Below are 10,821 nucleotides of genomic sequence, written 5' to 3'. Positions count from 1 at the left end.
GCTTAGACGGTAATCTCATTTTTAGAAAGCTAATTCTGCAATGTACAATAATGTAATCAATTTATACTCTTTGAGGTAATTTTTGTTTAATAAATTCACCTGGGACAATGTTCACCACAAAAAGGAATTTCATAGGTGAGCTGAATTCATTTTGTAAAATCCTTTTACTTTTCAAACTGTTAAACAAAAATATCCTGTGTCCCTGGAGTTTTGCAGGAATCACTAGTGGGATAGTTGTCCGGCATCCATTAATGCTCTTCTACCTTGGCCTGAGTGATAGACAAAGGTCAACCTACCCTAGAGGAGTTAAGCACGAAATCAGGCACATTCCTCATGGTGCTCCCCATTGTGGTTGCCTCCCCTAAAGGAACTATTTTACGCTTTTGGTAAAAAGAAGCCAGCTCTTTCAAGGGAGGAACAAAGATTTGGCAAAACTCAAAAGATCTCAAAAAACTACACTTGGGAGTTGTGTCAACATAAAGTCCCAAAGTCCAGCAGTGGGGCTGCGTCTGGGAAGAGGGTGGCTGGTGCTTCCAGTCTATGCAATCACTTACCCTCCCCTAAGTAAATCCACAAAGTTTTATAGGATTGTTATCACTTTGGGAATTCTGTATGAAACCCTTTTAGGATAATTTTATGGATTATTGGAAAATGTAACAATGGGCACACATTAACAATCAGAAAAGAAAGCAAATGTATCTTTATCATGGGGAAAAAAACAATTTTTCTGTAAAAGCCATTTGGAGGCTGATCCATTGTTTTATTTTAGTATTTTGAAATTTATTTTTCATGGTCTCCCTTTTCCCTGTTAATTATTAAATTGTCTATTGGAATATTAACCCTTCTAAGCTTCATCTATAATATCTTCATCTATAATATCTATAAAATGAGGAAAATAAGGTCACTTTAAGATCAACAAAAAGTACTTCAAGAGTGCTCAGAAAAGGGCAACAAGTAGCCATTTCCCATTGCATATCTACTGGGTCTACTATGTGCATACTTTGACATAGAAGTGACATTTTATTTCTGACAGGAGAAATAAGATGAGATCATTTTTATCATCTACCTAGAATGATGAAACAATATTTGACATATTTTATTTTACTGATAAATGTATTATTTGTGGAAAAAAACTTTAAAAATGTAGGCCAAATGCTTACATATTTTATTTTCTGCTTCCAAAGATATTTTATTTCTTCTTTTTCTTGAGGAAACAATCTTTAGGAATGAAGCATTGGGGTAGTAAAACCTGGGGTATCTACGAAGTTTGCCTGTAATAAGCTGCACTGACACACACAGAGTACAGACACTGTGTTGGTGGTGACTGCTGGCTCTGTTCTGTTTGTTTGTGTTGATATTGACCAGGTTAGTAACCATTCCAATCATTTTACTTCTTGTAGAGTTTGGAACTAGAGGGACTTGCACCTTGGCATGGTATGCTAGTGATCCTCTCTGCTATTATGCTCCAGTAGCCTGTTAAAGGGAATTGCTGCGAGGTCTGTGTGCTTGGATTCCTCCCACGGCTCTTTTTCTGTGATTAGATTCTGTACCATTTCCCATTGTTCATGGAAGCCTGTGTGAAAGAAAGGAATCCCAAGTCACCTGGTCAAACTGTGCAAAGTAAAGCAAAGGACACTCTTGTTTTGGTGTTCAGTTTTTTCAGTTTTTGCAAATGAGTAGTGCTATCTTATGGTGGCTTTAATTTGTGTTTACCTGGTGACTAGGGAACATCGTTTTGTTTTCATAGTCCTAATCTACCAGTGTATATCTATGAATTCATGTTAATAAGAAGAACAACATATTATTTTTTTACTCTTTCGTCTATTTGTTTATGTCACAGGATCTTTGGGGGTGTCGCTTCACCGGCTAGAAACCTCTGTGGCCAGTGACGCCTTTGCCTGAGTTTTTACTTGGGCCCGCCAGGCTCGTTCTGCCCACTCAGCCTGGCAGGCTGTGCTCCGCTAGTGGTACCAGCCTGAATCTCACGCCTGTCAAGGCATGGAGCAGTGAGGGGTGTGTGAGTGAACAAATGTGGGATCTGGCCACTGCACACAGCCAGGCACGCCAGCTGTGGCAGGGTGGGCAGCTCCAGCCGCTGATAAGGGCGCTGGCTCCCTGCGAGGCTGCAGCTGGACCACGTGTACCACAAGCAGCTTCCATGGCTGGCACTCCATGGAGCACGCAGGCCCGGCCGCACCTCCCACTGCAGCCAGCATCATGGCAGAAGCTGCTCCGACGGGCTGCAGCTGCCGTCATTTATGCCGTTCTTCAAACCCCTGAAAAGTTCTTTTTGCCCAAGTATTAGCATGCGTATCCATCAGGGAATTGTCTGCATCACTTTAGATCAGCTCCCTTGCAGAGACGGTATCACTGCTGCAGCTCCCAGCGGACATTGTTGCCCCTGTGCATTGCCATGCATCTTGAGCTCTGCTCTTGTTCCGGCTGGGTATTGCTGCATCTTCCTGGAAGCACAGACCCTTGTTCTGGATACTGTTTCACCAGACGGACGCCCCCTCTGTCACCTTCTAATAACAATTACTGAAGTCTCCCATTGGGCACATCACTGATGCACTGAGCACTCGAGGTGCAAAACTGAAAGACCCCCTGAAAACAAGGGAGGTAAAGCCACTTTCCCCTTTTCTTACACTTTTGATGGGGTCTCAAGGCGGAGTTGTGTGTTCATGTGTTGTACAATGGCTTCAAGTTTACTAGCATTTTGATTCTGTTCTTGCTTCCTGTTCACATAGAGCTCCATCCCCTTTACAAAGAGACCTTTCACTACCCTATCCCATGAATTTTCTGTACATCCTCTGGCATGTCTTAAGAATAGTTTAGCTCCGGATTATGCCATCTGCTCCAAAAATATGCTTTTAAATTGGTAGTGATAACCTGAGATATACTTTATTATATACATATGAGTCTGCTTTTATAAAAAGGATTCATTCTTAAGGTGTAGTGGAGATGGGAAGGTCAAGGGATAGAAGGTTGCAGAGTGAGAAAAGATATCGGAAATAAGCAGCTGTTTCCTCTGACACCCACACAATGATGAATGTGTATCATGATGTCTCCTTTGCTTCTTCAGTGACTCACCGCTGCCTGGTATGGCATTCAGAAAGGCCCACAAGAGCTGGCTGCCTGGCTTACACGGGAAGTTAGGTACATACTTTGTAACTCTGATTATTTCTCCTGCAGTAGCTCAAGGGCTCAGAGATCAGAGTAAACCTCCTTCAGTTGATACCAGCTCTACACTGGTTCAACCCAGCTAAGTTGTTTTTAAATTTCGTATTTCTCACATTGTCACTGAACTGCAAATCCTCCGCAGGGGCCAGGTGTGGGCGAGCTGACCTAAGCTATACCTTGAGCGATTCACTGAAGCAGTCCGCTGAGGTCACCCTTAACCTTGGTTCCGCACACAATCACTCAGAGTGCTCCCAGAGAGCTAAAGAACAGCTATAGTTAGATTTTTCATTTAAAATTTGGCACTGCCTGAAGTCAGTCCCATTCCTTCTAAGGACTGTTGCCATTATATTAAAAAGAGTAAATTTGCTGCTGCATTACTTACTGCCCAGAAAATCCAGCTGAAACCTGCTACTGCCAAATCTGCAGTTTCAGTGCAAGGCCAGAGACTTTAAATAGCTCCCGCTAGTGAGGATTTTCTGCTCTCTAGAAAAAAGAAAAAAAAAAAAAAAAAAAAGTTGATAAAGCCTCAGTTTGAAGGATTGGACATGGACCATTAGAAACAGAAAATGGTTGTCCCATCTCTCTCAATTTCTGACTGTCCTATTTGCGTAATTCTTAAACCAAAAATCTCCTAAGAGACATGGTGCTCTGTGTCTTTGATCACAGTCAGGGAATTTAACTTTATTTACGTTTTACGATAGTCCCTCAAGTTCTTCTTTAGAGGCCCATTCTCCACACCTAAATGTTTATGCTTATAGGATTATAAGTATACAAAGCTATTTAAAAATCGCCCAGGCGCGGTGGCGCAAGCCTGTAATCCCAGCACTTTGGGAGGCCGAGATGGGCGGATCACGAGGTCAGGAGATCGAGACCATCCTGGCTAACACGGTGAAACCCCGTCTCTACTAAAAAATACAAAAAACTAGCTGGGCGAGGTGGCGGGCACCTGTAGTCCCAGCTACTCGGGAGGCTGAGGCAGGAGAATGGCGTAAACCCGGGAGACGGAGCTTGCAGTGAGCTGAGATCCGGCCACTGCACTCCAGCCCGGGCGACAGAGCGAGACTCCGTCTCAAAAATAAATAAATAAATAAACAAATAAATAAAATAAAAAAATAAAGAATAAAAAAACAGAGGAAAGAGCAGTTAAAGAATGAAAGTTTTTTCTCAAAAGGTCTCCACGTAAAGTCATGATCTCCTTCTGGGATTTAATTACATTTTATTTTCTTATCTCATAGCCCTGAAAACAAGAAAGCAGGAAGATATGGAAGTGCTTTTTGTTTTGTTTTGTTTTGTTTTCATTCTTTTAGCTCCAAATTATTTTGGACATAAACTTTTCTAGAAGATTGGTCATGTAATGTGAGGAGTTGCAGGGAAAATAAAAAATTAATTTAAAAACTTATTTTCATACAAGTGCAATTTTTTGGAAAGAAGTTAAAAATTTTGTAGTTAGTAGGATATTACCATCTTCTTAAAATATATTCAGAGAATCAAATATGACAACTGATTGTCTAGTTTGATCACAAATTAGGAGTTAAATTAGGAGCTATGGAAACCATATCTTAATTCTCTACAATTTTGGTTGGATGATCCCAAACACCTAAGAATTACTGACTCCCACATCCTGACACAGGCTATCACATTTATAAGGAACTCTGTTAAAATGTTCAGGGAAATTCCATCTTTCCGTATGTTCCTTCTACCCAGAAGTTTTAGTTAATTTCTGGAGGATATACAGAACACATTTAACCCCTTTTCCACAAGAGATTACTTAAAGTCTATGATCATTCCTTCCTGAGAATATTGTGGCATCTTAGATAAATATCGTATAGCTCAATGAGTCATATGCCATAGCTTGAATATTTCCTTTTTAGGTGTGCTTTGCCTGGTCTGTTTCTTTTAGGATTGTCATTGGGCTCATGGAGACTCTTTAGCAGGCAAGTAGACAGCCAGCATGCTTAGAAATTTACTCCCCAAGGCCAGGACCTTTGAGTCAAGAGTACTAATGGGGAAGTTTGAAAACCTGATTCCCTTGCCTCTGTTCTGGATCACTTTGAGGTGTATCTTCCATTTGAGAGGTTTCCTGTAGAAATAGGTTGACATAGAACTTAAATTATGCCCTGCTTGGCTTTTTCTCCTCCCCTGCCCTGCTTCAGGGCACTCTTTCTCAGAGTACTTCCTTTAAAAACCACTTTTATATAAGTCCTCATTTCTGAGTCTGTTTCTTGGTACTTGACTTAAGACAATGTATCTTCCTCTTAGTGATTTGCAGTCAAAGCAAACATTATTTCATGAATGGTCTTATCAGTATACAGTAACATAGAAATAACTTCTAGTTTATTCCAGACACTGCATTCCTACTGGCATAGCCTATGTTCGAACTCTACTTTTAGTCAACCATACCATACCATGGATTGCTATCACTGCCAATCAAACCCCTAACAGGTTTTTCTGCATGGGCTAGTAAAAGAGTAGAACCCCTTCAGTAGGTCTGAAATTATAAAGAATACAGTACTTACAGTACTTATATTTTGTTTTTGCTTTCATAACTTCTAACAATGATTGAGATTGCTAATATGGAAACATGCAATTATATAGGTCGTAGTCAGACTTCCAGTTCCGAACGTATTATTGACTTAATAAGTCAAAAACTCTTCCACAACACATAGATTTGCTAGATAAAATGCAGCAAACGAAAATCGTTTTGCTTTTTAGTATTTTACTTTTCAAGAGATAATATATTTGGATGGTATAAACATGATGCAAAAAAGTATTTATGATATACTCTTCTCCTAATCTCAGTGTGCAGTTGCTCTGCTTTCTTACAGAGAAATCATAAAATTGCCAGCTCATCATGTTTGTTTCTGGAAGCTGATACCTATATATCATATATATGATATATATTATATATTTAAGTATAAGTATTTTATATAAATATAAGAAATATATATTATATATATGTATATTGATACTAGTCCTAGTATCCATTATTTTGTATTATTATATCATATATGATATTATCTTATATCACAGCATATTTTGTATATGATAGAATCATATATTAATATTATATCTTATATCACACATATTATATGTTAGATATATATTTTTATGTTAATATATCACATACATAATCATATATTTATATATGATTATATATACCATTTAATTATTATCAATATAAAGGGAAAACTTACATTATGATGCTTATATAAAGACTAATATATGTTATAATTTATTTTGCAATTTAATTTAATATATTTTAGAGATAGTTTTACTTCTAAACTTAAGAGAGTTTCATTTTTTTCTCTAAACTATGTTATTTGACTATAAAATAGATTATATTTTAGCCCTAATGATGGCTTTTGTTTCAAAAGTTTGCCATTACAAATTATACTGCAATTAATATTCTTTGTGCATTTGTTACTTTAAATATGTATGAATATAATTGTAAACTAAACTCCTCTATGAGGAATTTTGGGGTCATAAGGCATGTGCCTTTGGAAGAGTAATAGAATCTGCAAATTTCTTCCATAGAGTTATAAAATTGACACTTCCATAAGCAATTCATGAGAGTCCCTCTTTCACCACACCCTGACCAACCCAAGGTAATCAATATTGTTTTAAATATATAGTTCAGCTCAAAGGCCAATAAGAGAACTAACCAGGAGCCAGAAATGAGAAGGAAAGAAAATCAAGAGCTATGTAATGAAATTGTGACTATCATGGAAGGGCAGTTCAAACTCACTAATCTAGGAATTTAAATTTTGACTCTCACGAAATAATTAAGAAAAAGACCCCTCTTAATGAAGTGTTTATATATTCAGTGAAAGGCTGGTGATCTAGAAACAATTTACCAGTTAACACAGGGAGAGGACAAGGTAGTATCCTCTTTTAGTCTAGAGAGTAGAAGGTAATTTCAATGATTTCCAGGTCGAGATTTGTGTTTATACTATCTGGATGGTCCAGTTACTCCCAAGGAGGGGGAAAACACATGAAACACGTGTTCCTAGAGACTTCTGCTTCTGGCCATGATGAAGTCGCTTGTAATGGACCAACCTTTCACAAAAACAGCTGTAAAACCGAACAAAATCTACAAGATAACTATTTTCAGATGTTGGGAAACTGGCAGTGCAGGTCTGTGATTTCTGAGAGAATAGTGAGGTGAGTCCCAGATGATGTGATTCTTCTCTCTGGGAGCCCTGTCAGTGGCTGCACAGTTGGGGGATCACAAACACAGCACTGTGGTTTTGCTCAGGTCAGAAAGTAGAGATGAAGTGAGACACTACTGGGGTAGCTAGGATTTGTGAAAGAGGATAACAGAGAGAATGGAGTTTGCAGAAAAACAGCTGCCAAAACTTGTGTAAGTGTCCCCTTGAGTTTTGTTCTAAAATATCAGCTGTGCATGCATAAGGCAAACCTCTTCCATGAAGCCAGTCAATGAATATCTATCTATAGTTTTGAGCTAAACAGCTATTGGAGACCACACAGGGCTGGAGACCTTCCAGATATCAGACAATATGGAGAAACCTCAATGAACCCACAAGGAACTTAGTAGAGCAGAGTAATTCCCACTGAATCCACAGTACTCTTCAAGCACAGAATTTAAATGAGAACAAGAGAAGATACCCAAGTGTGGATCTAGTTTGCTTTCTAAAAATAGATACCATAAATGAGATTTTATGCATTTATGACCAGTCTTTCCATGTCACATATATTTAGTCATAATCATTTTCAGCAGTCCGACAACCAAGAGTATTGGTAGAAGTTCTTCCTTTTAGTAACATTCTCATTGGATTTTCTGATGATACAAAGTAAGCTATGACCGCTGGGCATGAGAGTACTAGGTTTTTCACACAACTTCAAGTAAGGGGAACATTTAGGATATAAATCTTTCGCGGCCGGGCGCGGTGGCTCACGTCTGTAATCCCAGCACTTTGGGAGGCCGAGGTGGGAGGATCACGAGGTCAGGATATCGAGCCCATCCTGGCTAACATGGTGAAACCCCGTCTCTACTAAAAGTACAAAAAATTAGCTGGGCGTGGTGGTAGCCGGGCCTGGTAGCGGGCGCCTGTAGTCCTTCCCAGCTACTGGGGAGGCTGAGGCAGGAGAATGGTGGGAACCCGGGAGGTGCAGCTTGCAGTGAGCCGAGATCACGCCACTGCACTCCAGCCTGGGTGACAGAGCGAGACTCCGTCTCAAAAAAAAAAAAAAAAAAAAGACAAACCTTTTGTGACACTAGGGCCAATAGCATTCACTTTTGATGCGCCAAATCCCATTGCCATTGTCAAACATAAGCTTAAGAACAAAAGAACGCAGGTAAATAGAACATATAAAGATGCCCTTGTAAAACTATCACAAAGAGCTATATATATTTCAGGGGAGACCTTTTTAATGCATATTATATATTGTCTGTAGTTTCAAATACCAAGTTTTTTCCTTTAGTGTTTTGTCAATGCTTAATTGAACTTTAAACTTTTAAAACTTTTCAATGGGTTCCTGAATTTGGCTTCAAGGAAACAATGTATCAGTATAATAGGTGTTCACTGTGTATGATATTAGGAGCTTAATATATTTATATTTATGAATATAAGTTTCTTAGCATCACATGGAGTCTCCAATCACATGATGTAACTGGATCTTCCTTTACTAGAAACTTAAAAATAATGTAAAAGTCTTGCAAGGAGAGAGCTGACATAGTCAAAGGGAAGAGAGGAAATACTCACTATATTGTGTGTAGCCAGCTGATCATCATATCATCATCAACCTCATTGTTTCATGTTTATATTTAAATATTATTTATATTTAAATTTAAATATTATATTTAAATATTACATACATATTGAAGCTCTGACCTAGACTCTCATATCCTAACTTCTTTATATACATATAATGTGTGTGTGTATATATATATGTGTATATCTCCAAATATCACCTGTGCATATATAAGGCAAACCATATATATATATCTCCAACCAGCTGCCTTCTTATCAGATCAAGGAAACGTAATAGCATATATTGTTAAGATTTGATAAAATGTAATTAATCTTTATTTTCCATGACTCTTACAAAAACATTTTATGCTATCAATTGACATGGATTCCTGCATATCTTGAAGCTTCAAAGAAATCAAGCCAGCTAAATGGTCAATTCTAGCATTACTCAATGATCCAACTTCAGTATAAAGCTAATTTATATATGCAGCATATTGAGAGATTTTTTATTGCCGTTTACATTAGTCAGTGTTCTCCACAGAACAAAACCAAAATGAGATGTTATGAATGTATATCTATAAAGGTATTTTAGGTTTTAAATAGCTCGTGTGATTGTGGGGGAGCACATCTGAAATCTGTAGGACAGATCAGAAGGCAAGAGTTGATGCTGCAATCTGGATAGAACTTCTCTATCTGTAGACCTGTAAAACTAGGAGATAAGTTATCTGCTTCCAAAATACAACAGTGGAACAGGATAGGATAGGATAGGATAGGATAGGATAGGACAAACTTTTTTTTTTTTTGAGAAGTAGTCTCGCTCTGTCACCCAGGCTGGAGTGCAGTGGCACGATCTCGGCTCACTGCAAGCTCTGCTTCTGGGTTCACGCCATTCTCCTGCCTCAGCCTCCTGAGTAGCTGGGACTACAGGTGCCAGCCACCATGCCTGGCTAATTTTTCATATTTTTAGTAGAGACAGGGTTTCACCGTGTTAGCCAGGATGATCTCAGTCTCCTGACCTTGTGATCCACCGGCCTCGGCCTCCCAAAGTGCTGGGATTATACGCATAAGCCACCACGCTTGGCCAGGATAAACATTTTTATTCCATTATGCAGTACGTTAGATGCCTCTTCCAGATAATCTAACCTTTTTCTATTAAGTGTCTCAAAATTCTTCTAGACTCTACCCATTATCCTTCCATATTTTAAAGTATTTTTAAGAACATCTCACTTTTCTGCACAAAGCCTGGATTACTGTCTTAGAGCTACCATAACAAAGTACTGAAAACTAGGAAACCATGGAGGCAGAGATTGGAGAGATGCATCTACAAGATAAGGAGCATTAGGAATTGCCAGCAACAATCAGAAGCTAAAAGTGAGGAAAGATTCTTCCATAAGCCCTTTGGAGGTAGTATGACCCTGATGACACCTTGATTTTATACTTCTAGCCCCCAAAACTGTGAGAGAATAAATGTCTAACATTAAAGCACCAATTCAGTACTTTGTTACAACTGCCATAGGAAACAGAGACACTGTTAAGTTTTGCTTTTTTTCTTTTATTCTCTCCTATATTCAAAATATCCTGCTTTTCAGCTACTCCTCTTTTCTTCTCTTGAACCTTGGGAAAAGCATAAAATTGATGATGATATTTTCTGTTCTTTCTTTTTCCATTTGCTAATTGACAGTATATAATAATATATTCCCAGCTCGGCATTTGCACCAACTCTTTTCCTAATTCCATTGGTATGCAAGCTATAGGGTGACTTCAAAAAGTTCATGGAAAGTATATATTATATATATAATATATAACAAATATACATTTATATATTATATATTTTATATTATATTTATATATTTATAATGTTTGTGTTTATAAAATATATATTATGTGTTTATATATTATATTTTATATATAAACATATATATAATATATA

The sequence above is a fragment of the Rhinopithecus bieti genome, unplaced genomic scaffold, assembly GCF_001698545.2.
Source record: "Rhinopithecus bieti isolate Rb0 unplaced genomic scaffold, ASM169854v2 scaffold_13352, whole genome shotgun sequence".
NCBI lineage: Eukaryota > Metazoa > Chordata > Mammalia > Primates > Cercopithecidae > Rhinopithecus > Rhinopithecus bieti.
Note: the sequence above shows the minus strand (reverse complement) of the source record.